This window comes from Hyla sarda, chromosome 2 (assembly GCF_029499605.1).
Source record: "Hyla sarda isolate aHylSar1 chromosome 2, aHylSar1.hap1, whole genome shotgun sequence".
NCBI classification, from domain to species: domain Eukaryota; kingdom Metazoa; phylum Chordata; class Amphibia; order Anura; family Hylidae; genus Hyla; species Hyla sarda.
In genome coordinates, this window is record NC_079190.1 from 211726330 (window position 1) to 211751774 (window position 25445).

Sequence of the window (25445 nt, forward strand, 5' to 3'; positions counted from 1 at the left end):
GAGCAGTGGTTAATGAATCCTTCAATTCTTTGATGGAAGAAAAAACGAAATCCTTAACCCAGCAGAACATGTCCTGCATAGAAGGCTCAGTGTCTGGTGGTAACCTGGGGCGACATGTGGAACAAATAGGATAATCGTATCCGTCTGGAAGGGGAGTCTTGCATGAGTAACACTCCAAATGCTTCCTCTTGTGGGAGGATTTCCCATGGGTCTCCCTGCGCCCTCCAGAGCCTCCAGAATCCATAGAAGACATCTAAGAGGTAAGAGAAAGGATTTAAAATGTAAGGGAAAAAATCAACTCGCAAGTATAAATGGACTTCTCCTATCAGAACAGTAAGAATACCTATTTCTCAGGTATATTAAGTGTGGAAACAACACACCGAATAGGGTAAACGTCTAGTAGCTTTCAGACAATAGTCTTCTGGCTCCAAGAGACCAGAGCCAGGCTAGGGGGCGTTTAAATAGCTGCAAATTGCGCCAAAAAATATATAAGCCCCTCCCACTTCCGGGTCCTGTGCCCGGAAACTTAATAATAAATCAAATCTCTTACCTCAACTCTAGGAAACCTTTACCTAACCAAATCACCTAAGCACCCTTGATCTCTAACATATTTGGGCTCCCCCTAATAAGAACTCTATACTGCTCTGTACGGATCCGCCGGAAGTGACGTCCCGCAATCCTCGGGCTACAGGAAAATGGTGCCGAAACCGGAAGTGCGGCTAGCGTGGGGTCCGCGAATCCTCCCGGACCCAGGAAAGATGGCGGCGTGCAGCAAACCGGCGGATCACCTGCAAGAAAAGAGAAAGTAGGTAGGGGGAGCGTGGAACGTCCATGCTCACACTAGGACAGACAAAAAACTCACTGTTCTAGTGTGATCCTGGTGCTTTATACCAGGGGGGGGAGGTTCCGGGGTATTTTTTTATTTAAATTATTAAAAAATTCCAGGTCCCATTTGCTCACAGGGGCGGAGACACACCCCACATTGTGCTGCTGAGGGACGCTAGGGAACATATCTTTTATTTCACCCTAAAAAAAAACTGTATTAGTTGCTAAAGACTAAATAACTCCCAGGGTTATCTGTAGGTGGGGTAGGAGAGGGTGTGCCATTTGAGGAGTCCAAATCCGAGTTATATTTGAAGTAAATAAAATTTGGTTAGTCTACAAATAATTCCTAAAATATTAGCTTTTTTGACCTACTTTGTGAAAAACATTTTTGAAAATACATAGGTCCAGGAATTGTAAAAAGTGGGAAGGACAGGTTAGGCTAGCGGGATTTGGTAACAATGGTGGAGTTTTTGTCAAACCTGTCCAGAGGAAAAGTTGCTGAGTTGCCCATAGCAACCAGATTGCTTATTTCATTTTGGAAAAGGCCTATGAAAAATGAATAAAGCAATCTGGTTGCTATGGGCAACTCAGCAACTTTTCCTCTGGACAAATTTTTCAAAATCTCCACCAATATTGGTTGTCTAAATTTTTGACACATCACCCAAAAAATTGCACAATTTGAGAAATTCTGCACAAATGCACAAGTATTTGAGACCAAAAAAAATAAATAGGGAAGTGTGGCAAAGTGGATCAAGGTTTGGGTGCCAGAATGTTGCTGATAAAAACATTGATGGATGCCCTTTGTGCAAAAAATATGATTGCAAAACTTGCATCAGTGAATAAAGAATAAACCTTACATTTGTGCAATGTCACATGGGTGTCTGCATCCAACCTGTTCTGTGCAAAGTGGACTTTTTACACAATATTCATAACTGGACCACATGGCCCAGGATAACTTTGCAGGCTAAGGGAGCCAGCCTGGTGTCCACATGCCCCCTTTCATTGAGGTTAATCTACTTTCATGTGATCTTACCCTGCTTGACTCAGCTTGTGAGCTACCAGTAACAACTTCTTCACTTCCTCTTCAACAGTATACTCTGTGTCGGGCTGAAACATAATACAGATGTTACCTATTTATAAACTCACGTTTATACCTTTATTTAATTTAAATTAAAATTAAAAAAAAAGTTGCATTACATTACTGTTTTGGACAATGTATGGAAAGCATTGTGAATGTTATTTCAAAATGATGATGAGGTCACCAATAAATAACTACTTGAGATGTTGCACTGCAATAACTATCAACTGCGGGGTGTCAACAAGAAATATATTTATCCTGTGGTTAGTTAGTAACTGACAAAATGCTAGACATATATGTGAACCCAGGCTTAGTGGGAAAGGGAAAGGGGAATGCAGCAAGCTGCATTCTCCTGTTTGGTGCCCTTCGGCCAGGGAAACCATCTGGCGTCCAAAAAGAGGCGTATGATTGGGAACTATTTCATTCTAATGATTGGGCTCACTTTGACCATCATCTTCACTCCTGTACATGCATCATCTTCACTACTGTACACTTCTGTACATGCTGGCATGCTGGAGTAAAAATATGCAGGACAACTGATATATGTAAACCCACCATTAGTGGGGCATCGTATGCAATAGTAGTCAGCTAGTGTCTCAAATCTGGGCAGTTGCTGGCCACACCAAAGTTTGGTTTATGACCATAAATTTTGTAAAAATAATATCTTCAGGAAAACAAAAATGTATATCAAACATAAATAACAAAAAACACAGTGACTACATAACTACAATCATGCCCACTGCCCCATAGAAGTGAAGGGAACTGTATCTGTCCTGTGCCATTCTGTGCCAACATAAAATAATTTTAAAATTAAGATAGAGAAATTATTTATGAGCATCAGACATTATCCGGAAAAAAAACCAGCAACACATAACTAGTTCTCTATATATCTATCTATCTATATAAAGATAGAGATATATCAACATATATCTCTAGAGAGAGAGAGAGATACATAAACAGAGAGAGAGAGAAAAAGTGCAATCTCTCTCTCTATAGAGACACAATACAGGTTTGAAATATACAATAATACCACAGCAAAATGCAACAGAAAACAAAAAATAAGATGGGCTAAGTGCAGACTGTTACCATAACTGCAATCCAGGCCAGGTTTGCACAGCAACATACAGTCCCTCATGCCGATGCTAAATCCCAGCCCAGATCATGTGACCGGAAGATCAGGGCAGGGAATCAGCATCACAGTGTGGGAGTGATCAGCAAGGAAAGATGCATGCAGGGAAATGTAGTTCACAGCCCAGCACGCATGCAAATGAACACGGGAACGTCTGAACGGGAGGGACAACAACAGGGTGTGCCAAAAGGAAAAAGGGGAAAGCAAGGAAAAAATTGGGACATGATGGGACATGTAGTAAACCTTAAAAAAAAAAAAAAAGGAGTGTGGCAAACAAGCAATGGGAGGGAAAACTTATGGGGAAGAGTGGGGAATGTGACATCACAATCCCGCGCAAAGCAGCATGGAAGTTGTAGTTGCAGTTTGGAGAAACAAACAGGAAACAGTTTGGAAGGGAAAATAAAGAAGTAGCATTATGGTGGACACAGAACTCAGCCTGCTAGCCACAAGGCAAGCATGAATACTTCACAAGCATGGCCATTAGAGACTCGCAGGTAAGAATGAAAAAGTATTTACACTGGATAACCCCTAAGGTACCGGAAGAAATTTATTTCATGGTGTGATACCCCCCCGCACCCCCCCCCCCCCCCACACACACACACACACACGGACATTCGGAACCCAGACATCCCTAGAATACTAGACTTTCTCCAAGAGGGGTTCGAAAAAGGTCTTTCTATCAGTATCTTAAAAGTTCAGACGGCAGCAGTAGGATGCTACTTTGATACCTCTTTAGCTGAACATAAATGGATAAAAAGATTTTTTTCCTGCTATTTCTAGATTAAAACCTAAGATTTCTAACTTGACTCCCCCATGGGATCTAAATTAAGTTCTTTCTGCCTTATCCAAACATCCTTTCAAGCCATTATCGGAGACCTCTGTTAAATTACTGACTTGCAAAACTGCGTTGTTATTTGCCATAACTTCAGCAAGAAGAGTAGGAGAAATCCAGGCTCTTTCTATTGAGGAACCATATTGTATCATCTTGGACAATAGGATTATTTTCAAACTTTATCCAGCTTTTCTTCCAAAGGTGGTCACAAATTTTCACAGATCACAAGATATTATATTGCCCTCATTCTGTAATTATCCAAAAAATAAGAAGTCTTACACAACCTAGATGTCAGAAGATGTGTTATCCACTACTTGGAGACTACAAAATCTTGAAGAAAATATTCTAACCTTTTCATTCAATTTCAAGGGCCCAACAAGGGCAAGAGAGCTTCAAAAAATTCAATTTCTAGGTGGCTGAAGATAGCTATACAGGAGGCCTATATATCTTCCGGTAAGCAAGTCTCTGAAGGTCTTTATGCTCACTCAACTAGGGCACTAGCTGTCTCCTGGGCCCAAAAAGTCTCAGCCTCCATCAAACAGATTTGCAGAGTGGCAACATGGTCATCTCCGCATACCTTCTTCAACCATTATAAGTTGAATGTACTATCTTCCCAAGATCTGTCCTTTGGCCGGAAGGTGTTGCAAGCTGTGATCCCTCCCTAAAGTCACCTGTTTATCTGGTATGTCTCATGGTGGTGCTGTCATGATGAAATGAAAAGTTGGAATTATTACTTACCGATAAAGGTTGCTGTCATGATGAACTCATGAAAAACAAATTAATTGCCACCCTTCAATGTGGATAAGTATTGTAGAAGTATTGTTTATGTTCTAGTTAATTTAAAACCACTGAGGGGTGGATGGGAAGGGGCCTATTTAACCTCTCTGTGTTTCCTGTTCCTATTAGAGCTACGGGGGACAATCTCATGGTGGTGCTGTCATGATGAACTCATGAAAAGGAATTATCGGTAAGTAATAATTCCAAATTTTTTTTTTCCCCTGGAGTACCCCTTTAACATTTAAATCCTCATTCCCTGTGCATTTTGACAATATTACCTAAATATTGCTCAATTTTAAAATGTTAATCTACTTACAATTCAGCTTGATGTTGTGCATTATTTATCTTCAATAGAAAAAGTACAATATGCTAATTGCATATAGAACAAGTACAAATGGGAACACATTAGGATAAGATGAACCAAACTATAAGTTGAATGTACAGTTTTTTCCTTTTAGTATATAGAGCATTTAGGATGTGAGACCTACCTGAGGCAACAGTTTACCTTTAATTGACTCCAGATATTAGAAAAGAACTTGTGCCTGAAAGCCATTGCAGCAGTATCCTCAGGCACATAGGTCAGGTCATTGGGCCTCTAAATATAATCCGATCCTAAGACAAAATATCCTACAAGGCTTTTTCAACAATTATTCTGGGAAAGTAGCTCTGCTACACAGGGGCCTTAGGAGTTAGTGTGTGTGAGGTGCAAAAGTGCAAATGTATCAAAACCCATTGAATATAATCACATATTGAAAATGTTTTAACTTACCAACAAATTACTTTAGATAGGTAAGAGGGAAAGGTTATTTTATTTTTACATTTGCTCTTTAGGTATCGCATAACATATGTCAAAATAGTAGTACAGATACCTATGCATAATATGAATTAAAGATAATAATAAGCAAAGGCATTATTTGGAACATATTCTCTATTTCCTAAAAGGTATTATTTCAGGGGAAAAAATGTTAACCATTCATTAATGGAACTTTTTATAAATGTATTCAAATGGAAAAGTAAGGAGCCACTTAAATCTCTATCTCAGCTTACAACGATTAAGATGTCCTGTTTACCCTATACTGCCAACAGATATCAGATTATAGTGAGTGATAGTTGGCAGTGCAGCTTATCCAAGATGCTTGATCCTTATAAACTGTGTGTATATTGGACAGAACTATGTCATTGTGTGAATACTAAGATATAACATTTAAGAATCTTTTTAGTAAACTGTACATGAACTCATTTGAATGCTTGGATTCTGAGAATTCTTCCCTATATGGACCATGTCTATTGATTCTACAAAGACAGAAAACACATTTGTTCCTACTGCTGTACTAGGATGTCTGTTATATGAACTATCACATAATGAATAAATAAGATATGAATTATTGATCAGTGAATGTTATGAAATATTAGGCAGGAGACACAATAATCCATTATGTTTATTAATAATTACATATTTGGTGCCATGTATCTGAATATCTCTGAAGTAGATTAGTATTGCTCATATTAGTCACTGTCCCAATGGGGTGCACAGTCTGAATGCCTTATTTTAAACACATACAAGTATATTAAGCTAATTTCTTAGAAAGGGAATTAACCAATCAATATCTTTATGTATTGTGGTAGGCATTTGTGTCAACATGGTCATAATATACAAATTCCATGTAAATATTGTCCTTAATTGGTTTTGCAAGGCAAAAGATTTATTTATTTATTGTCATTTAGAGAATGCATAGTACTGTATATTACATTTACAATTAACTAAAAGTATATGTTCAGCAATCCCGTTGAGTTTTCCTCCAGCGGTGTAGAAAAGCGTCGGAGGAGAGGTGAAATTTATGATCAAACTGATCCCATTCATTTGGAAAGGACAGTTTAGATTCATCTGGTGCCTCAATTGGGACACCACATTGCCAGAAAGGCTGGATGGGGTGACACATTGTCACGATTCGGCTTCCAGGTAGTGGATCCTCTGTGTCAGCGAGGGATTGGCGTGGACCGTGCTAGTGGACCGGTTCTAAGAGGCTACTGGTTTTCACCAGAGCCCGCCGCAAAGCGGGATGGTCTTGCTGCGGCAGTAGCAACCAGGTCGTATCCACTAGCAACGGCTCTACCTCGCTGACTGCTGAGAAGGCGTGGGACAGAAGGACTAGGCAGAGGCAAGGTCAGACGTAGCAGAAGGTCGGGGGCAGGCGACAAGGTTCGTAGTCAGGAAGGGTAGCAGAAGTTCAGGTACACAGGCTTTGGACACACTAAACGCTTTCACTGGCACAAGGCAACAAGATCCGGCAAGGGAGTGCATGGGAGGAGGTAAGATAAAGGCAGGGAGCAGATGGAAGCCAATTAAGCTAATTGGGCCAGGCACCAATCATTGGTGCACTGGCCCTTTAAGTCTCAGAGAGCTGGCGCGCGCGCGCCCTAGAGAGCGGAGCCGCGCGCGCCAGCACATGACAGCAGGGGACCGGGACGGGTAAGTGACCTGGGATGCGATTCGCGAGCGGGCGCGTCCCGCTGTGCGAATCGCATCCCCAACGGCCATGACAGTGCAGCGCTCCCGGTCAGCGGGACTGACCGGGGCGCTGCAGGGAGAAAGACGCCGTGAGCACTCCGGGGAGGAGCGGGGACCCGGAGCGCTAGGCGTAACAGTACCCCCCCCCTTAGGTCTCCCCTTCTCTTTGTCCGGTAACTGCCTCCCCTGGGATGAGGACACCGGGAAAGAATGGAGGGTTTCCTCAACGGCAGGCAGTACAGCAGGAGTGGGAATGGGGAGGGAGGGCAGAGGGCGAGGCCTGGCATGGGGCAGTGTGACACCAGGACGGGGGCCATGGGGAGGCACAGAGGCTTGCCTGACGGGACTGGGAGGGGGGGAGAGGCACTTCCTGTGGCAGGCAGAGTCCCAGTTCCTGATCTCCCCGGTGGTCCAATCAATGGTGGGGGAATGAAGCCGGAGCCAAGGCAGACCGAGGAGGACCTCAGAGGTACAGTTGGGGAGAATGAAGAACTCAATCCTCTCAAGGTGGGGTCCAATAGACATGAGGAGGGGCTCTGTGCGGTAACGCACGGTGCAGTCCAATCTGGCTCCGTTGACCGCGGAAATGTAGAGCGGCTTGACGAGACGGGTCACCGGGATGCTGAATTTATTAACAAACGACTCCAAAATAAAATTTCCAGAGGCACCGGAGTCCAAGCAGGCCACGGCTGAGAGGGAGGAGTTGCCTGAAGAAGAAATCCGCACGGGTACCGTGAGACGTGGAGGAGCAGACTTGGAACCAAGAGACGCCACACCCACGTGAGCTGGGTGCGTGCGTGCGTTTCCCAGGCGTGGAGGACGGATAGGGCAATCCACCAAGAAATGCTCGGTACTGGCACAGTAAAGACAGAGATTTTCTTCCCTACGGCGATTCCTCTCTTCCTGGGTCAGGCGAGACTTATCCACTTGCATGGCCTCCTCGGCGGGAGGCCCAGGCGTAGATTGCAACGGATACTGTGGGAGAGGTGCCCAGAAATCTAAGTCTTTTTCCTGGCGGAGCTCTTGGTGTCGCTCAGAAAAACGCATGTCAATGCGGGTAGCTAGATGGATGAGTTCTTGCAGATTGGCAGGAATCTCTCGTGCGGCCAGCACATCCTTGATGCGACTGGATAGGCCTTTTTTAAAGGTCGCGCAGAGAGCCTCGTTATTCCATGATAACTCGGAAGCAAGAGTACGAAATTGGATGGCGTACTCGCCCACTGAAGAATTACCCTGGACCAGGTTCAACAGGGCAGTCTCGGCAGAAGAAGCTCGGGCTGGCTCCTCGAAGACACTCCGGAGTTCAGCGAAGAAGGCCTGGACTGTGGCTGTGGCAGGATCATTGCGGTCCCAGAGCGGTGTGGCCCAAGACAAGGCCTTTCCTGAAAGAAGGCTTACTACGAACGCCACCTTAGACCGTTCAGAAGGAAACAAGTCCGACAACATCTCCATATGCAGGGAACACTGAGACAAAAATCCACGGCAGAGTTTAGAGTCCCCATCAAATTTGTCCGGCAGGGACAAGCGGAGGTTAGGAGCGGCCACTCGCTGCGGAGGAGGTGCAGGAGCTGGCGGAGGAGATGGTTGCTGCTGTAGCAGAGGCAGAAGTTGCTGTAACATGGCGGTCAACTGCGACAGCTGCTGTCCTTGTTGGGCAATCTGCTGCGATTGCTGAGCGACTACCGTGGGAAGATCAGCGAGACTTGGCAGCGGCACCTCAGCGGGATCCATGGCCGGATCTACTGTCACGATTCGGCTTCCAGGTAGTGGATCCTCTGTGTCAGCGAGGGATTGGCGTGGACCGTGCTAGTGGACCGGTTCTAAGAGGCTACTGGTTTTCACCAGAGCCCGCCGCAAAGCGGGATGGTCTTGCTGCGGCAGTAGCAACCAGGTCGTATCCACTAGCAACGGCTCTACCTCGCTGACTGCTGAGAAGGCGTGGGACAGAAGGACTAGGCAGAGGCAAGGTCAGACGTAGCAGAAGGTCGGGGGCAGGCGGCAAGGTTCGTAGTCAGGAAGGGTAGCAGAAGTTCAGGTACACAGGCTTTGGACACACTAAACGCTTTCACTGGCACAAGGCAACAAGATCCGGCAAGGGAGTGCATGGGAGGAGGTAAGATAAAGGCAGGGAGCAGATGGAAGCCAATTAAGCTAATTGGGCCAGGCACCAATCATTGGTGCACTGGCCCTTTAAGTCTCAGAGAGCTGGCGCGCGCGCGCCCTAGAGAGCGGAGCCGCGCGCGCCAGCACATGACAGCAGGGGACCGGGACGGGTAAGTGACCTGGGATGCGATTCGCGAGCGGGCGCGTCCCGCTGTGCGAATCGCATCCCCAACGGCCATGACAGTGCAGCGCTCCCGGTCAGCGGGACTGACCGGGGCGCTGCAGGGAGAAAGACGCCGTGAGCGCTCCGGGGAGGAGCGGGGACCCGGAGCGCAAGGCGTAACACACATCTTGCAGCGTTCCTGTCATGAATGGAGGGGAAGGGAGAAGTGAGCCCTAAAGCTGTCTCTAAAAACCACTCTCCCTGCCTACTTTCCCATCCTCCCAAAACAACAGATCGACAACTTGGAGCTGGTCCCTTCCTTGCACTAAAGTGCATGGGCGTCAAAGTCAACAAGGCAAACGGAACTGTACAAAGTCGGGGAACAAGTCAGGAACTACAATAACCAACAGATATATAAATACAAACAAGGCAGCATATAGCATAATAACAGGTCAGGAAATTAAGCACACTGTTTAAACTGAACACAAAACCAGAAACACACTAGGGACAACAATAACTCACTCCAAAGGGACTCCGTGCTAGAGGCACACTCTACAGTGTGGAACAGATACTAGCCAAAGAAACAGAAATATAAATAAATAAAACATGGGCACAGACTCAAGACTAACTCACTCACTCCTAGATAGACAGATTAGCACAAGGCTCAGATTCCATCCTAGGAGATCCAGGATAAAAAAAAGGGCAAAACAGGACTGACAAACGCACAATGTGAAAACGGACTAGACAGCACACAGCAGAACAAACTATACATGAATATAAAACCCGACAAAATGTAAAATCTAGAGTTCAGATAGGACACATAACCACAGTTAAAACTCAGGAAATGTGCTCAGACAGACAAAATCTATGGTGCATCATGAAAAAGACATGGTCAGAGTACAGGTCTAAACAACCCACACCAAACAACAGCTGAAGTGGCGTTTTTATATCTACTCCCATTGCTGAAGTCAAAAAGGTTAACTCATCCCATCCCAGGGATAATTAACACAAGAAACTGTTCAGACATAAACTGCATGTCTGAACAAGTCCCAGAGCAGAAAAAAACTAAACACATATATACATACATAACAGTTCCCCTGTCCAGCCTGAATAAATAAACGGGTGTCAGACCATATAAAATTCATGTACTTTGCCATCAGTTGTGGTCAATGATCCTATGTATAATATGCACTTCAGACAAAAGTGACATATTGTTGTTAAAGGAGATTATCTAGGATAAAAAAAAAAAACAGGGGAAAAAGCACAGCATTACTTCTGTCCTCAGGATGTGTGAGGAATTGTAGCTAAATTTAAATAAAGTCAATAGAGCCCAGAAACAGGTGTGGTGCTGTTTTTATTTATTTAAATATTTTTTTTATATTCTTAAAAAAAATGTTTCCCTTTTTTCCCACTTTTTGCCAAGCTGGTCAGGAAGGGGTTAAATAGTGTATAGCCTTGTCATGAGCAATGGAAGCACTGGAAACAAATCACTTATGGTTCAACTCTACGTACAATCAAGACTTATGGAATACAGTATATCATATTTCTCGACTGGTGTATGGTGTATCTCTCGACTGGCTATATTTTCTGAAGTAGTTGAAAGTTTAACTACTGCTTAAGAATGATACAAGCAATGAGCCCCAAAGACTATGTAATTTATAAAATTTTGAGATACTGACATTAATATGCTACATTTGTAAAATATTGCACAAAATGCAGTCAGAGAGACACAGTGAAGTCAGTAGAATAAATTTCTGATGTGTCTTAACTGAAAGTATTCCTTGGGGCCTTCATTCATTAGGAAATTCTCCACCACACCCTCCTTATACTTTATTATTAGTCACAAGCTACTGTAACTATAGCGCTGGACATTGTTTGCAATGACCAAACGTGATACCACCCTACAGCACTGTCAACTGATATCCTAGGTGTCTAGGAAGTGATAAAATGTATCACATTCCATTCTGACATAGCAATTCTAATGTGAACTCTTCAAAAATGTATGAGTCTATATAGCCTGAGAGAGCTCGTAAGATGAAATATATTCATAGTTATGAAAGACAGGATGAGTTTTCAGCGGAGGAATGTTAGTCTCACACGTTCTCATCTTCACTCAAATGATAGCCACTCTAAGGCTATTCTGTCTGAGAAAACTTTGGAGATAAAGTGCATTGCATATCAAGGCAATTCTGCTGTTCTTCTCTTTTATATCCAGCATGGCGGTTAATCTGGCCCTGAATGCTGAGCTGTGCAGTGCATTTTATAAAGAATATTTAGTTTATGGGAGTAAAGCGGGAACAAAGCTACATAATCACAATCAATGCTCTACAATGTGACATACAGGTAAGTATAATTTACAATGTGACATACAAGTTTAATGTACAATGTGACATTGGCTGCGTTCACACGGCCGTCTAGACCCATCCTGTTCTTCTCCGGTCAAAAATAAAAACTGACTTTTTATGGACAATAACGGATGCAAACGGATGTTTTCCATTTGTATACATTTGGATGCGTTATTGTTCAGTTAATAAACCCAAAAAATTTTTTTTTGTTCTAAGCATGCTCAGAAGTAAAAACAGATAAAAAAAATGGATTGAAAAACGGACACAAACGGAAGACATTAAAGGCTCATCCGTTTTACATAGACTTCAATGTTAAATTTACCGTATCAGTTTTTACTGCATGCACCATCTTCAGAAATGAACACAGACGGGTGCAAACAGATGTGAAAGGATTGTAACAAAAAATCCCATTGACATCAATGGGATTATTTTACAACCATTTGTACCGTACAAGCAGCAACAACGGAACCTAAACGGGGGGGGGGGGGGAACAGGGACAGACCGCAGTGTGAACGCAGGTAAGTATAATTTACAATGTGAAATAGAGGGAAGTAAAATTTATTTTTCCACAGCACTGGTACATCAACTCTTAAGAGTAAACTGACAATTTAAATCTTTCTGCATTTAGGATAGTACTCAGATGAGTATGGATAAAAGCAATCGATGACACAGTCGTACCCGCATCATGCACTCGGCTGTTCCTGATGCTGTGTACCTCTAAATAGCTTTACTGGTTCCATACCTGATGCTCTCTATCTCTGGCAACGAGTTCAGAATCTGGTACCAGTAGACAGAAATAGACAGCACCGTGAGCCACAAGGAACACAGCATAGCAATGGCTGTTTAGGATTGAGGGGGGGTCTTATCATTCTATGAGGGGGTCTTCTCATAGAACATAAGAGGGTACCAAAAAATAAAAAAGTCAAATAAAACAAAATAAATAATTCAAATCTGAATTTTAAAATAATTAACATTTGTAATGGCAGTTACACTTTAAACGTTCTCTTGTGATGTCATAGATGGCTAATAACCAAGATAAGCCTTGTGTCTGTGACAGAATATAAAAAACCTTAGAGAAAATCAAGAATAAATACAGGTGACAGCATGTGACACAGACATAAGTTAGAAGGGATATTAAGATTCTGTATCATCTGACATAGCTGACTGTTGACTGTGCCCTAAGGCAAAGTTCCCACGGTGTGTTTGACTTCTTTTTTCTTATTTAAAGGTGTCATACAAAGCATTTTTTCGAGAAACTGTTACAGCAGCTTTTGATGCAGGATTTATGAGCCAAAAGTGGATCCAACAGGAAAATGAAGTTTAAGAGGTGATTTATTAAAACCTGTGCAGAGGAAGAGTGGAGAATGTGCTCACTTTTCCACTTCACATATTTTGTTAAATCTCTCTAAGTCCTTCCTTTATATTTCCTATTCCTTTTGAAACCACCTCTGGCTTGGTTAAACTGAATGAAAAACTGCTACAAAAATGCAGCATATAAAAAAAAAAAAAAAATATTGGGGTTAAAAAAAGGTATCACAAAAAATATATGCATTTGCCCCATGAATTGCAACAATTTACCCCATGAATTGCAATTATGTGATTATTGGCAGCAGGTTTTTAACAGGTGAAATATTTTACATTTTTCTTTTGCCCAAACTGCACCAGTAATAATTGCAGACAGTATTTTGACTTTCAAACCACAAAAAAAATACACACACAAAGAAAAACACAGACCATGTGAACCCATAAGGCTAAATTTACACATTTTAAAGGGGTACTCCGGTGGAAAACTTTTTTTATTTTTTTAAATCAACTGGTGCCAGAAAGTTAAACAGATTTGTAAATTACTTCTATTAAAAACATCTTAATCATTCCAGTACTTATTAGCTGTTGAATAATAGAGAGAAAATTATTTTCTTTTTGGAACACAGTGCTCTCTGCTGACGTCACGAGCACAGTTCTCTCTGCTGACATCTCTGGCCATTTTAGGAACTGTCCAGAGCAGCATATGTTTGCTATGGGGATTTTCTCCTACTCGGGACAGTTCTTAAAATGGACAGAGATGTCAGCAGAGAGCACTGTGGTCGTGATTCAGCAGAGAGCTCTGTGTTTCAAAAAGAAAATAATTTCCTCTGTAGTATTCAACAGCTAATAAGTACTGGAAGATTTAAGATTTTTTAATAGAAGTAATTTACAAATCTGTTTAACATTCTGGCCCAGCTGATTTAAAAAAAAAGTTTTCCACCAAAGTACCCCTTTAATAATGGTGCAGATAAATCCTATTAATTTGCAAAATACTACTGCCCTAGGCACAAGCCCTTGGGTACCCCAACTCCAGAGTGAGTGTTGCTTTATTTAATTCCAATATGTTTTATTTCAGTAATTATATTCCAATCATATCACCCTTGATTAAGACAGATACACTGACAGGAAAAAATATTGAATCTAAATTGACTTTCTTATCCTTTTATTGACTCTCTCTTCAGGGTGGTGCATTATCTAAGAGCGATTGTGCTAGTTAGAAAGCTCATTTGTAATCATTTCCGCCAATTAACAGAATTATCAGTGTACATTGTCTATTAGGAAGTCTGGAAAAAACATGTACTTGCAGAATGCAGCATTTCAGAACTATTTTTCAGTGTTAAATTAAGACTAGCAAAGTCAATTTGTCTGAATATCATACTGTAACACTCCAAGGCCACATTTTATTTTTAAATACAGTGAATAAATTATGAAATGTGAGAATAATATATGAAATAGAAACTCAACTATTTTATGTAGAAGAGCACTGGTAATATTAAACAAGTTTTGATGTATCTCCAATACTGTCAAGTAATAAACAATGTTTGAGGCTTTTATAGAAAACTTGACAGTTTCATGCTGCCTGAACCACAATCATGTTCACACAATCCTTCCTTTATAAAAAATAATGCACAGTGCCCACCCCAAGATAACCCCAGGTCTACTTATTTAAATGTAGACCCCTCATGCAAGGCAGACCATTTCAGTATGAAATTTACCCAGACATAGTTCCAAGAAGTTCATTTGTTTCATGAGCTCTGCTTCATATTAAAGGAAATGTATCACCTAGATTTTTTTTTTCTGATTAGAGGCAGATTCTGTAACATGTTCTTTTTTCTAACCTATTGCTCTTTTCTAAATTTAGTTTTTTTTATTTTATTTTTTGTGCATTATTATTGCGGCAGCCATCTTGCCTGAGCTGTTTTAACAGCATTTAGAGATATGCTTTTTGGCAGGATCTATGGACATGCGCAACAATAGACAACACCTGTCTCATTTACATAAATTGGAAACCTTAATGGGTATGCTCTGTGACCTTTTCAGAGGTCATTCTATAAAGTGGGGGATGCTGAGTTTCAGCTATTGTGAATGGTGTATCTTTCGACTGGTGTAATCGACTTGTGTAACCAAATGTAATCCTCTCTGTGCTCTAAAAAAAAAAAAGGCATTACTGGGAAGTGAACTGTGGAAAACAGGAAATCTCAACTTAGTTTTAGACTTGTGACTAGAAAGGAAACTGTTAAATGTCAGGATCATTGTAAAATATAGATAGTAAAATGGAAAAGTCTCTAAAATTCACCAAAAATTCATAAAAAATATGGTTTACCTAAAAACTTGATTTAAACAATACTTCATTTTCTGATGGCACATTCCCTTTAAGGAGAGACTTCTATTTTGTCAGTACCTGCCATTTAAGGCTGCTTAAATATACTATACTTTTTCTCATTAAAAGATCTGCTATAAACTTCCATTAGAAAACCCTTAAAAACGGCCGTTAAAAAATCCCATTCATGTCTATGGGATTTTTTGAATATCCGCTATCACCCATTATAGTCTGATGTAAATAACGGACGTTATTTGTGATGGAAGAAAAAAAGTCACAAGCACTAATTTTTCTTCCGTCAAAATAACGGTGGAATAATGGGGGGGGTTACAATTTTAACATTGAAGTTTCTGGCAAACGGAGGAGCCTTTAATGTCATCCGTTTGCACCCGATTTATAATATCCGTTATTACTTCTGAGCATGCTCAGAAGAGGTGAGATCAGCAGGCTCCTGCAGTGATGAGGGACTACAACTACTCCCATCATGGAACAGACTTGTTTCCATGATGGGAGTAGTAGTTCCCCCAGCTGCTGGAGTCTGCCGGTAGCTGGGGAGGCTACATTAGCGTTTTTACTACTGCCCCCATCATGGAATAGAGTATGTTCCATGTTGGGGGTAGTAGTACAGGACATAAGGGATTGATCACACCGGATCTCACTTCTGAGACCCGATGTGATCAGCAGTTATAAAGCAGGGGAGCCGATGGTATGTAAACTTTCATTTTGAAATCCCCCGAGGGGTGCCCTGAATGGCCAGCACTGAGGAACCATTCAGAGCTCCTGGCTGGATTTTTAAACTACTACTTTGACCCCCAAATTTATGCCCCTGTGCATATTTATAATTCATTGGTCCCAGTGTGCTTATCCTTATTCCCCCCCTCCCCCTTGTGTCCTTATTTCCCCTCCCGCTGTCTGCTCCTTATGTTCTTGGAGCAAGGCAGCAGCAGCACATGTCGGGAACCGGGGGCGGTGAGTGAATGAACTTGACATGTCCCACATGTAGGCTTCATTCATTCACCTTCGCCACCACCGCACAAAATGTCCCCGATGCTGCCCTGCTCCTAGAGCAATCAGCGCACCGCCAGGACATGTCTATTATCCGCTGCTCATCTCCGTACCTGAAGGAGATGAGCAGAAGAGAAAAGACATGTCCCGGCGGTGCGTTGATTGTGCAAGGAGCAGGACAGCAGCGGGGACATGTCAGGCGGAGGGGGTGTATGAATGAAGCCAACATGTGGCATATGCTGCTCTGCTCCAAGAACATGAGGAGCAGGCAGCGGGAGGGGAAATAAGGACACTGGGGGGGGGATAAGGATAAGCACTCTGGGGCCAATGCATTATTATAAACACACTGTGACCAATTCATTATTATAAATATGCTTGGGGAGCATACATTTGGGGGTCAAATTAGTAGTTTAAAAGCCCTGCCGGGAGCCCTGAATGGCTCCTCGGTGTCGGCCATTCAGGGCTTCCAGCGGGGAATTTAAAAGTGAAAGTAAAAATACACCGTACATCGCGGGGGAGCGGAGAATGCCGCCCGCTACCCTGTTTAATAACTTCTGATTGCATTGGGTCTCAGAAGTGAGACCTAGTGCGATTAATCCTGCAGCCCCTGTACTACAAACCCCATTACGGAACAGAGTCTGTTCCATGATGGGGGTAGTAGTACAAACACTAATGTAGCCTCCCTAGCCACCGGCAGACTCCCGCAGCTGGGGGAACTACTACTCCCGTTATGGAAACAAGTCTGTTCCATAATGGAAGTAGTAGTAGTCCCAGCAGCAGGAGTCTGTAGGCAGAGGTGTTAAAATGGCCATAAAATAAAGGTACGTGACGAATGTTATAACGGGTCTTAACGGATGAATATGCCCATTATTTTGACAGATGTTATTCAGCCGTTAGCACCCGTTATTTCATCTGTTTTTTAATGATCCGTTTTTACAGATGATTGATGTACAATAACGGGTGAATACACAGTAGTGTGAAAGTGGCCTAAGATGTACAAGTTTTGAGAGAATATAGGATATGGACAGGACTTACAAAAGGAACAGATATAGGATTGAACCCCTAGAATACCCTTTGCCACTCAAATTCTGCTTTCTGGATTCTGCAAAAACATTGAACTTGTCTTTAAAATTTACAAAATTCTGTGCTGTAATCTTATTGAAGTCAATGGGGCTTTTGATTTCTGCAGAATTCTGTGTTTTGAAAACCCAGAAATTCAGCCGAAATTCCAATTAATTTATGCAAACCTGCCAAAATTTTGCAGCAAGGTTTGCAGGACGGAATATAACCGTAATTACAGAAATTTGGCCATGTGAACATAGTCTTTGTGTCTCAGCTCGATACCTTTACAGGCTACCTGCTATTTTGCCATATGTTATCTCTGAACATCACAAGACTTCTTATTTGTTCTCTTTACTGTACCTCAATTCCCCATGTTTTTGAATAGAGATGAATAGGTGAATCAAAGCTGACAAATTTATTCGAAATTTCACAAAAAATCAAACTGAACAAATCCGAATTTCCTCGCACTTTGTGGTAACAAATTGCTTCCTTCACTACATTTTGCGCGGGCCGGGGGGCTAAAATGATGGTTACACGTGTGAGTACATGGGGCAAGGAAGTCTGGGAAGGTGGGTAGGTGGGATTACCCTGAATTACATGGGGGCATGCAACTTATCAGCAGCCAGCCCTGTGATGTCACAGCCCTTGTCACGGTACTGGTGAATACTGCTGGAGACCAATGGCAGAGACTAGGCCAGAATGCAGGAGACTTGCACAGGAGTAGCAGGAAGGTATGCAGAGATCCAGGTGAGGTATCAGGAGGAGACTTGATAATCAGTCAGCAGGTAAACAAGGTTTGCAGGGTAAACCGCAAGTGGAGGAACAGACCTGAGAGCAAGTTCCAGGCTAGAGGACTGTACAAGCAGGAACACAGACACAATACTAAAGAAGTGAGCAACAGGCCTGAGGGGTTTATATATCAGACAGGAAGTAAGATGGCACCCAGCTGAGACACAATCCACCATCTTGACTGAGGGAAAACTTGAGGGAAAACCAGTCCAAACTAAACAGACGTTGCAAGGCAATTCTTGACAGCCCTATATATTTGGCAGCCATTGCTGAAGATGGGCATTTCCCGGACGTTTTGCTGAGAGAGCAGAGACTGTGTGTGCACACTAATCACCGTTACTGACAATACAGATCTTTACAGCGGTGAATCCATTCACCTCAAGCCCTCATTCATTCTGGCTAGACAGAGAGCAGACACTATGTGGTCACTAATCAGCATTTCTGATAATACAGATCAGCACAGGGAAAATCCATTGACCTCAAGCCCGCATCACTGCAGGCAGGCAGGCAGGGAGAGTTTAGAAGTTGTTTCATAGTCTGCCAATTGAGATCATCACAGGAAGCACTCCCCACGCAAAGACTGCAAGCAACCATAGTGCAGGCAGGGACAGTTCAGAGAGAGAGAGAGAGTACACTTTTTTTTGTTGCAACCATACTGATAGTGAGTCTAATAGTGACGCCTGTAATCTGCATGTCATACTGAATAACAGTATTATTTCACTACCCTAGCACACTCCCTATGAGTGTTACGGCAAGTGTTCTACACCCCTATTGAGGCTCTATGTAGCCCAGAAATAGCCGTTTTTAATAGCAATTCTCCGCAAATATATTCGGATTCAACCGATTTTTTTTTAATTCGGTAAATTGGCCAAATCAGATTTTTCAAAAATTCGCCCACCTCTACTTTTGAACTAACTACAACAAACCGGACTCTCCTCCTTTTTTAATCTTTTTTAATCTCAGGGCTGCCAACAGAAGGTGGCACAAGGTGGATTTAAGGTAATACCTCCACTCCAGGACAACGACATCTGCAGTGACTAAAAAATACCATCATACTGTAAGAAAAAAAAAAAATACACAATACACGCCAGTATCACCAATAACATCACTATACTAGGGACAAATAATTATGCCGTACGATGAACACTACCACTGACTAATACTGCTATATAGCATTTAGCAGATATAGCAGCTGTATAGCAGATAACAGCTGTACACAGGTGCTACAGACCATATAAATGATTACAGATACATACTCACAGGGGCATATTCTCTAATCGGAGTTATTCAATTTTCTCTTTCTTCTCCATCTGTCCTGGGTCATCATGAAGAATTTTCCGACTACAACTTGTCTCCACTGAATCTGCCAGACAAACACTTTAGGGTTCTCACTACAGAACAATCCTCTGTACAAACCCCCTACATGTATTACACTGCCCCTGTATAGTATAAGGCCTCAACATTGCCCCTATAGAGTAGAAAGCCTCAACTTTGCCCCTATAGAGTAGAAAGCCTCAACTTTGCCCCTATAGAGTAGCAAGCCTCAACTTTGCCCCTATAGAGTAGCAAGCCTCAACTTTGCCCCTATAGAGTATTATGCCAGCAACATTGCCCGCATAGTACATTATGTCCCTCACTTTGTCCCCATAAAATATTATGCCCTCATATTGTCCCCATAGAATATTATGCCTCTCACATCGCCTGCCATAGCATATTATACCCCTCATATTACCCCCAATTGTATATTATGCCCTTCACATTGTCCCTATTGTATATTATGTCCCTCATATTGTCCCCATTGCTTGTTATGCCCCTAATATTGTCACCCATTGTATATTAAGTCCCTCATATTGTCCCCATGGTATATTATGCCCCTCATATTGTCCCTATTGTATATTATGCCCCTCATATTGTCCCTATTGTATATTATGTCCCTCATATTGTCCCCCATTGTATATTATGCCCCTCACATTGTCCCCATTGTATATTATGTCTCTCATATTGTCCCTATTGTATATTACACCACTCATATTGTCCCCATTGTATATTACACCACTCATATTGTCTCCATTGTATATTATGTTCCTCATATTGTACCCACTGTGTATTATGCCCCTTCATATTGTTCCCCATTGTATATTATGTCCCTCATATTGTCCCCATGGTATGTTATGCCCCTCATATTTTCCCTTAATGTATGTTATGCTCCTCAAATTTTTCCTATTGTATATTATTCGCCTCATATTGTTCCCCATTGTATATTATGCCCCTCACATTGCACCCCATTGTATATTATCCCCTCACATTGTCCCCATTCTATATTACACCACTCATATTGTCCCCATTGTAAATTATGCTCCTCATATTGTACCCATTGTATATTATGCCCCTCATATTGTCCTCCATTGTATATTATGTCCCGCATATTGTCCACCATTGTATATTATGTCCCTCATATTGTCCCCAATTGTATATTATGGCCCTCATATTGGCACCCTTTTGTATATTGGATCCCTCACATTGCACCCCATTGTATATTATGCTCCTCACATTGCCCCCATTGTATATTATGCCCCTCGCATTGCCCCAATTGTATATTATGCCCCTCACATTGTCCCCATTGTATATTACACCACTCATATTGTCCCCATTGTATATTATGCTCCTCATATTGTAGCCATTGTATATAATGCCCCTCATATTGTCCCCCATTGTATATTATGTCCCTCATACTGTCCCCCATTGTATATTATGTCCCTCACATTGTCCCCAATTGTATTTTATGGCCCTCATATTGGCACCCATTGTATAGTGAATCCTTCACATTGCACCCCATTGTATATTATGCCCCTCACATTGCCCCCATTGTATATTATGCCCCTCACATTGCCCCATTGTATATTATGTCCCTCATATTGTCCTCCCATTATATATTATGCCCTCATATTTTCCCCTAATGTATAGTATGCCCCTCATATTTTCCCCCATTTTATATGATGCCCCTCATTTTGTCTCCATTGTATATTCTGCTCCTCATATTTTCCCCATTGTATATGTCACTCATATTGTCCCCAATTGTATATTATGTCCTTCACATTGCCCCCATTGTATATTATGCCACTCATATTGTCCCTCATTGTATATTATGCCCCTCATATTGACCCCATTGTATAGTATGTCCCTCATATTTTCCCATAATGTATAGTATGCCCCTCATATTGTCCCCCATTGTATATTATGCCCCTCATATTTTCCCCTAATGTATAGTATACCCCTCATATTGTCCCTCATTGTATATTATGCCCCTCATATTGTCCCCCATTGTATATTATGTCCCTCATATTGACCCCCATTGTATATTATGTCCCTCATATTGTCCCCCATTGTATATTATGCCCCTCATATTTTCCCCTAATGTATAGTATGCCCTTCATATTGTCCCCCATTGTTTATTATGCCCCTCACATTGTCCCCATTGTATATTATGCCCCTCACACTGTCCCCATTGTATATTATGCCACTAATATTGTCCCCCATTGTATATTATGCCCCTCATATTGTCCCCCATTATATATTATGCCCCTCATATTTTCCCCTAATGTATAGTATGCCCCTCATATTGTCCCCATTGTATATTGTGCTCCTCATCTTTTCCCCATTGTATATTATGTCCCTCATATTGTCCCCCATTGTATATTATGCCCCTCATATTGTCCCCATTGTATATTGTGCTCCTCATATTTTCCCAATTGTATATTATGTCCCTCATATTACCCCTAATTGTATATTATGCCCCCTCATAATGTCCCCCATTGTATATTATGCCCCTCATAGTGTCCCCATTGTATATGTTACCCCTCATATTGTCCCCATTGTATATTATGTCCCTCACATTTCCCCCCATTGTATATTATGCCCCTTACATTGTCCCCATTGTATATTATGGTGCTCATATTGTCCCCCATTGTATATTATGTCCCTCACATTGTACCCCATTTTATATTATGCTCCTCACATTGTCCCCATTGTATATTATGCCCATTATATTGTCCCCCATTGTATATAATGTCCCTCATATTGTCCCCCATTGTAACTTATGCCCCTCATATTTTCCCCTATTGTATATTATGCCCCTCACACCATAAAAAAACAACAAAAAACACCACTAATCTCATCCATCATTCCCCCACAGCTCCTGTCACTCCTCTTCTCTCTCCCCCTTCTGTGCTGAAAGCCTCTGCAGAGCTGCTGCCACACAGGAAGCCCAGGCTGGAATGACAGGATGGAACTGCTGGCTCCTTCTTGTCAGGTAGGCCACTGCGGCACATGTTCAACACACTGTATGTAAGTTGCGGCCGCTTGGAGATTTGGAACAGGTGTATACAGAAAGTTAAACAGATTTGTAAATTACTTCTATTTAAATATCTTAATCCTTCCAGTACTTATCAGCTGCTTTATACTCCAGAGGAAAATAGTTATTTCCAGTCTGACCACAGTGCTCTCTGCTGTCATCTCTGTACATGTCAGGAACTGTCTAGAGCAGTAGCAGGTGGCAGCAGAGAGCACTGTGGTCAGACTGAAAAGAACTATGCAACTTCCCCTGGAGTATATAGCAGCTGACAAGTACTAAAAGATTAAAGGTTTCTAAATAGAAGTAATTTACAAATCTGAATAACGTTCTAGCACCAGTTGACTTAATAACATTTTCTTTCCTCCCGAGTATGCCTTTAATCTTTATTGTATTAATTTCTTTTCTTATGTCATGTACTTAAATCTTTTTTCAGTGTTGTAGCTCCCTGAAATTAATAGTGTTAAAATAAATAATTTCTTAACCTTTTGTGGCAGCTATTCTTGAATTTCCCTTTAACCGGGAAATCCCTCATATTTTTATCTTTGAAGGATAATATGTTTTCTTGACACAACTTCAGCAAGCACTAGATCCAAATTGTTATGAATAACCTTTTTAAGCAATTAATGGTAATAATCTTTTTTCATTAGCCTCTGAACAGCGAGATATTCAAGACCTTGGGAGATTCCTATGGTTCTTGACTATGCACTTCTCATAGCCTTTCCAATAAACCAGACAGATAGCTTTTCAGCAGTAACCAATCGTTAGACCCCCATTGGTTGTTGGTAAAAATCGTCATTCCAAGCCATAAATTGCGTACAGTCGTAGTAACAGATTATTCAGAAGATCTTTTTTTTTTTTTTTTTATAGCACATTGATGATGCAGTAATTCATTCCTTACTGCTGGTCACCGAAATATAACCGCTACACCAATACAAAGACCATGGAATTCAACCTTGAATCTCCACTTTTTTATCACCAGTTTTAGTTTTAAAATTCTGTGCTGAAATTTATTAAGAACAACAAGCTTGATAGCATTTTGTGTGTATTTATATGGTACAGAACTTGAAATATCCTGCATAGACATAGAAATAAAAAAAGGAAGAAAATAGAAATGTATGTTCAAACATTCAAGTTCTGTAGCAGGATTGTAACATGTGGATTGCACACAGCTGGACTCTGCTTTTAAATAAATCCTCCATAAGAAGGACATGTTGTCCAGGAGACTAATCTGTCCTGCTGAGAGGCTGCTCCATACTTTGAGGTGAGTATAAAAAAAATAATTTTTTCTTTTACAGGTTTTGTTTTTTTTTTTGTCCGTCTTTACCAATGTAGTTATGAGTCTTGGGTATGGTAAATTTTACATTGTGCTCATACTAATTTGTAGTTTAGAAAGAATATTGCCCGGGACTTCCAAGGTAGTGTAATCAATTAAATATAGAATATGGATAACTGGGTCGTACTCCAATAATAATTCAAAATAATTATTTATTAAAAATGTATTCTAATACAGTGCATTACTCCTCACAGGGCCCATGTGAGAAGAACACATATAGTAAATATACAAAGTTAGACAATCTTAAAATGTAAAACTATGCAAATATTAAAATATAGCACTGGCATATGGAATAGCTCTATATAGACATATTAATCTTATATCCTCGCAGTATTAGAATGATGCGATATAAGTGTCCTTTTGTATGACAGTTATATATCAAATTAGATACTGTGTTACCGGTCCTGTGATGGAATGGATGGTGTGGCTCTGACAGCTCTCGCTGAGACAATTAGAGTTGTTCCTGTGCCTAGGTACTGCAGTCAGCGGTCTCAGATGGTGCTGTGGCTTTAGCTCTCAGGGCGCCGATGGTAAATTTGCCGGGAAACCGTACGCTTGCAGGCGCCGATGGTATACTTGCCGGGAGACCAAGCGCTGGCAGACGCTTATGATGTCGGTTTCCTCACCGCTGGACTTGGAAGAAGCCGGAGACCGCATGCTGAGCAGATGGAACTTGCCTCGTGTAGATGGCGTGTGACGTCAGCTGAGCCGGAGCTGGACAGGTAAAATCAGGACCGGACACTAGTCTGGATCGACAGTAAGTGATCAGCTTACTCAGTGGATATTGGATAGAGTTCATAAAGAGCATAAGTGCCAGTGAGAAGGACTAGATGCGTTTCAGGGTTCTCAAATACGACCCTTTCCTCAGTAGTCACGCATGACTACTGAGGAAAGGGTCGTATTCCAGACATGCTAAAAGCAATGGGATATCCAACATGGTGGATAAAACAAGAGAAATGCCAATGCATTTTGAGCTACATGTAGCTCTTAATCACGGTAACATATACACGGGCATGTGCCCCTTATATAGTGGCAACCCAGAGTGAACCTGCCGGTCATGGGCTTGGACCGGAAGCAGCATGGGAATAACGTATGCAAGCTTTACAATAGCCACAAAAAAACACAAAATGTGGAACGGATCAGAGCAGGTAAGTCCGCAAGAAGACAAATATACATGTGTTCCTACGTGCAGAGGACCCAGTCCAAATCATAGTGAGGAACATAAATGTTGTATACACAAATCGTTCAGCATGTGAGCATGTGAACATGTTCCTTGCATAAATTAGGCAAAAGCTTACAATAGAATGCACAGAGTGAATGGAACATAAACTAAGTATCATATTGGCATATACAGCATAAATGACAAATGTACATCGTTTGTTTTTCAGGTATGAAACGCCAATAAGTAAATGGGCTCACGTAATAATACATGGCTATAACTCTACAAAAATGTCATATTGATTTTTTGTAGCCCAAAAACATTACTGTACAAGAGTCAAATAATGCCAAACGCGGGGTG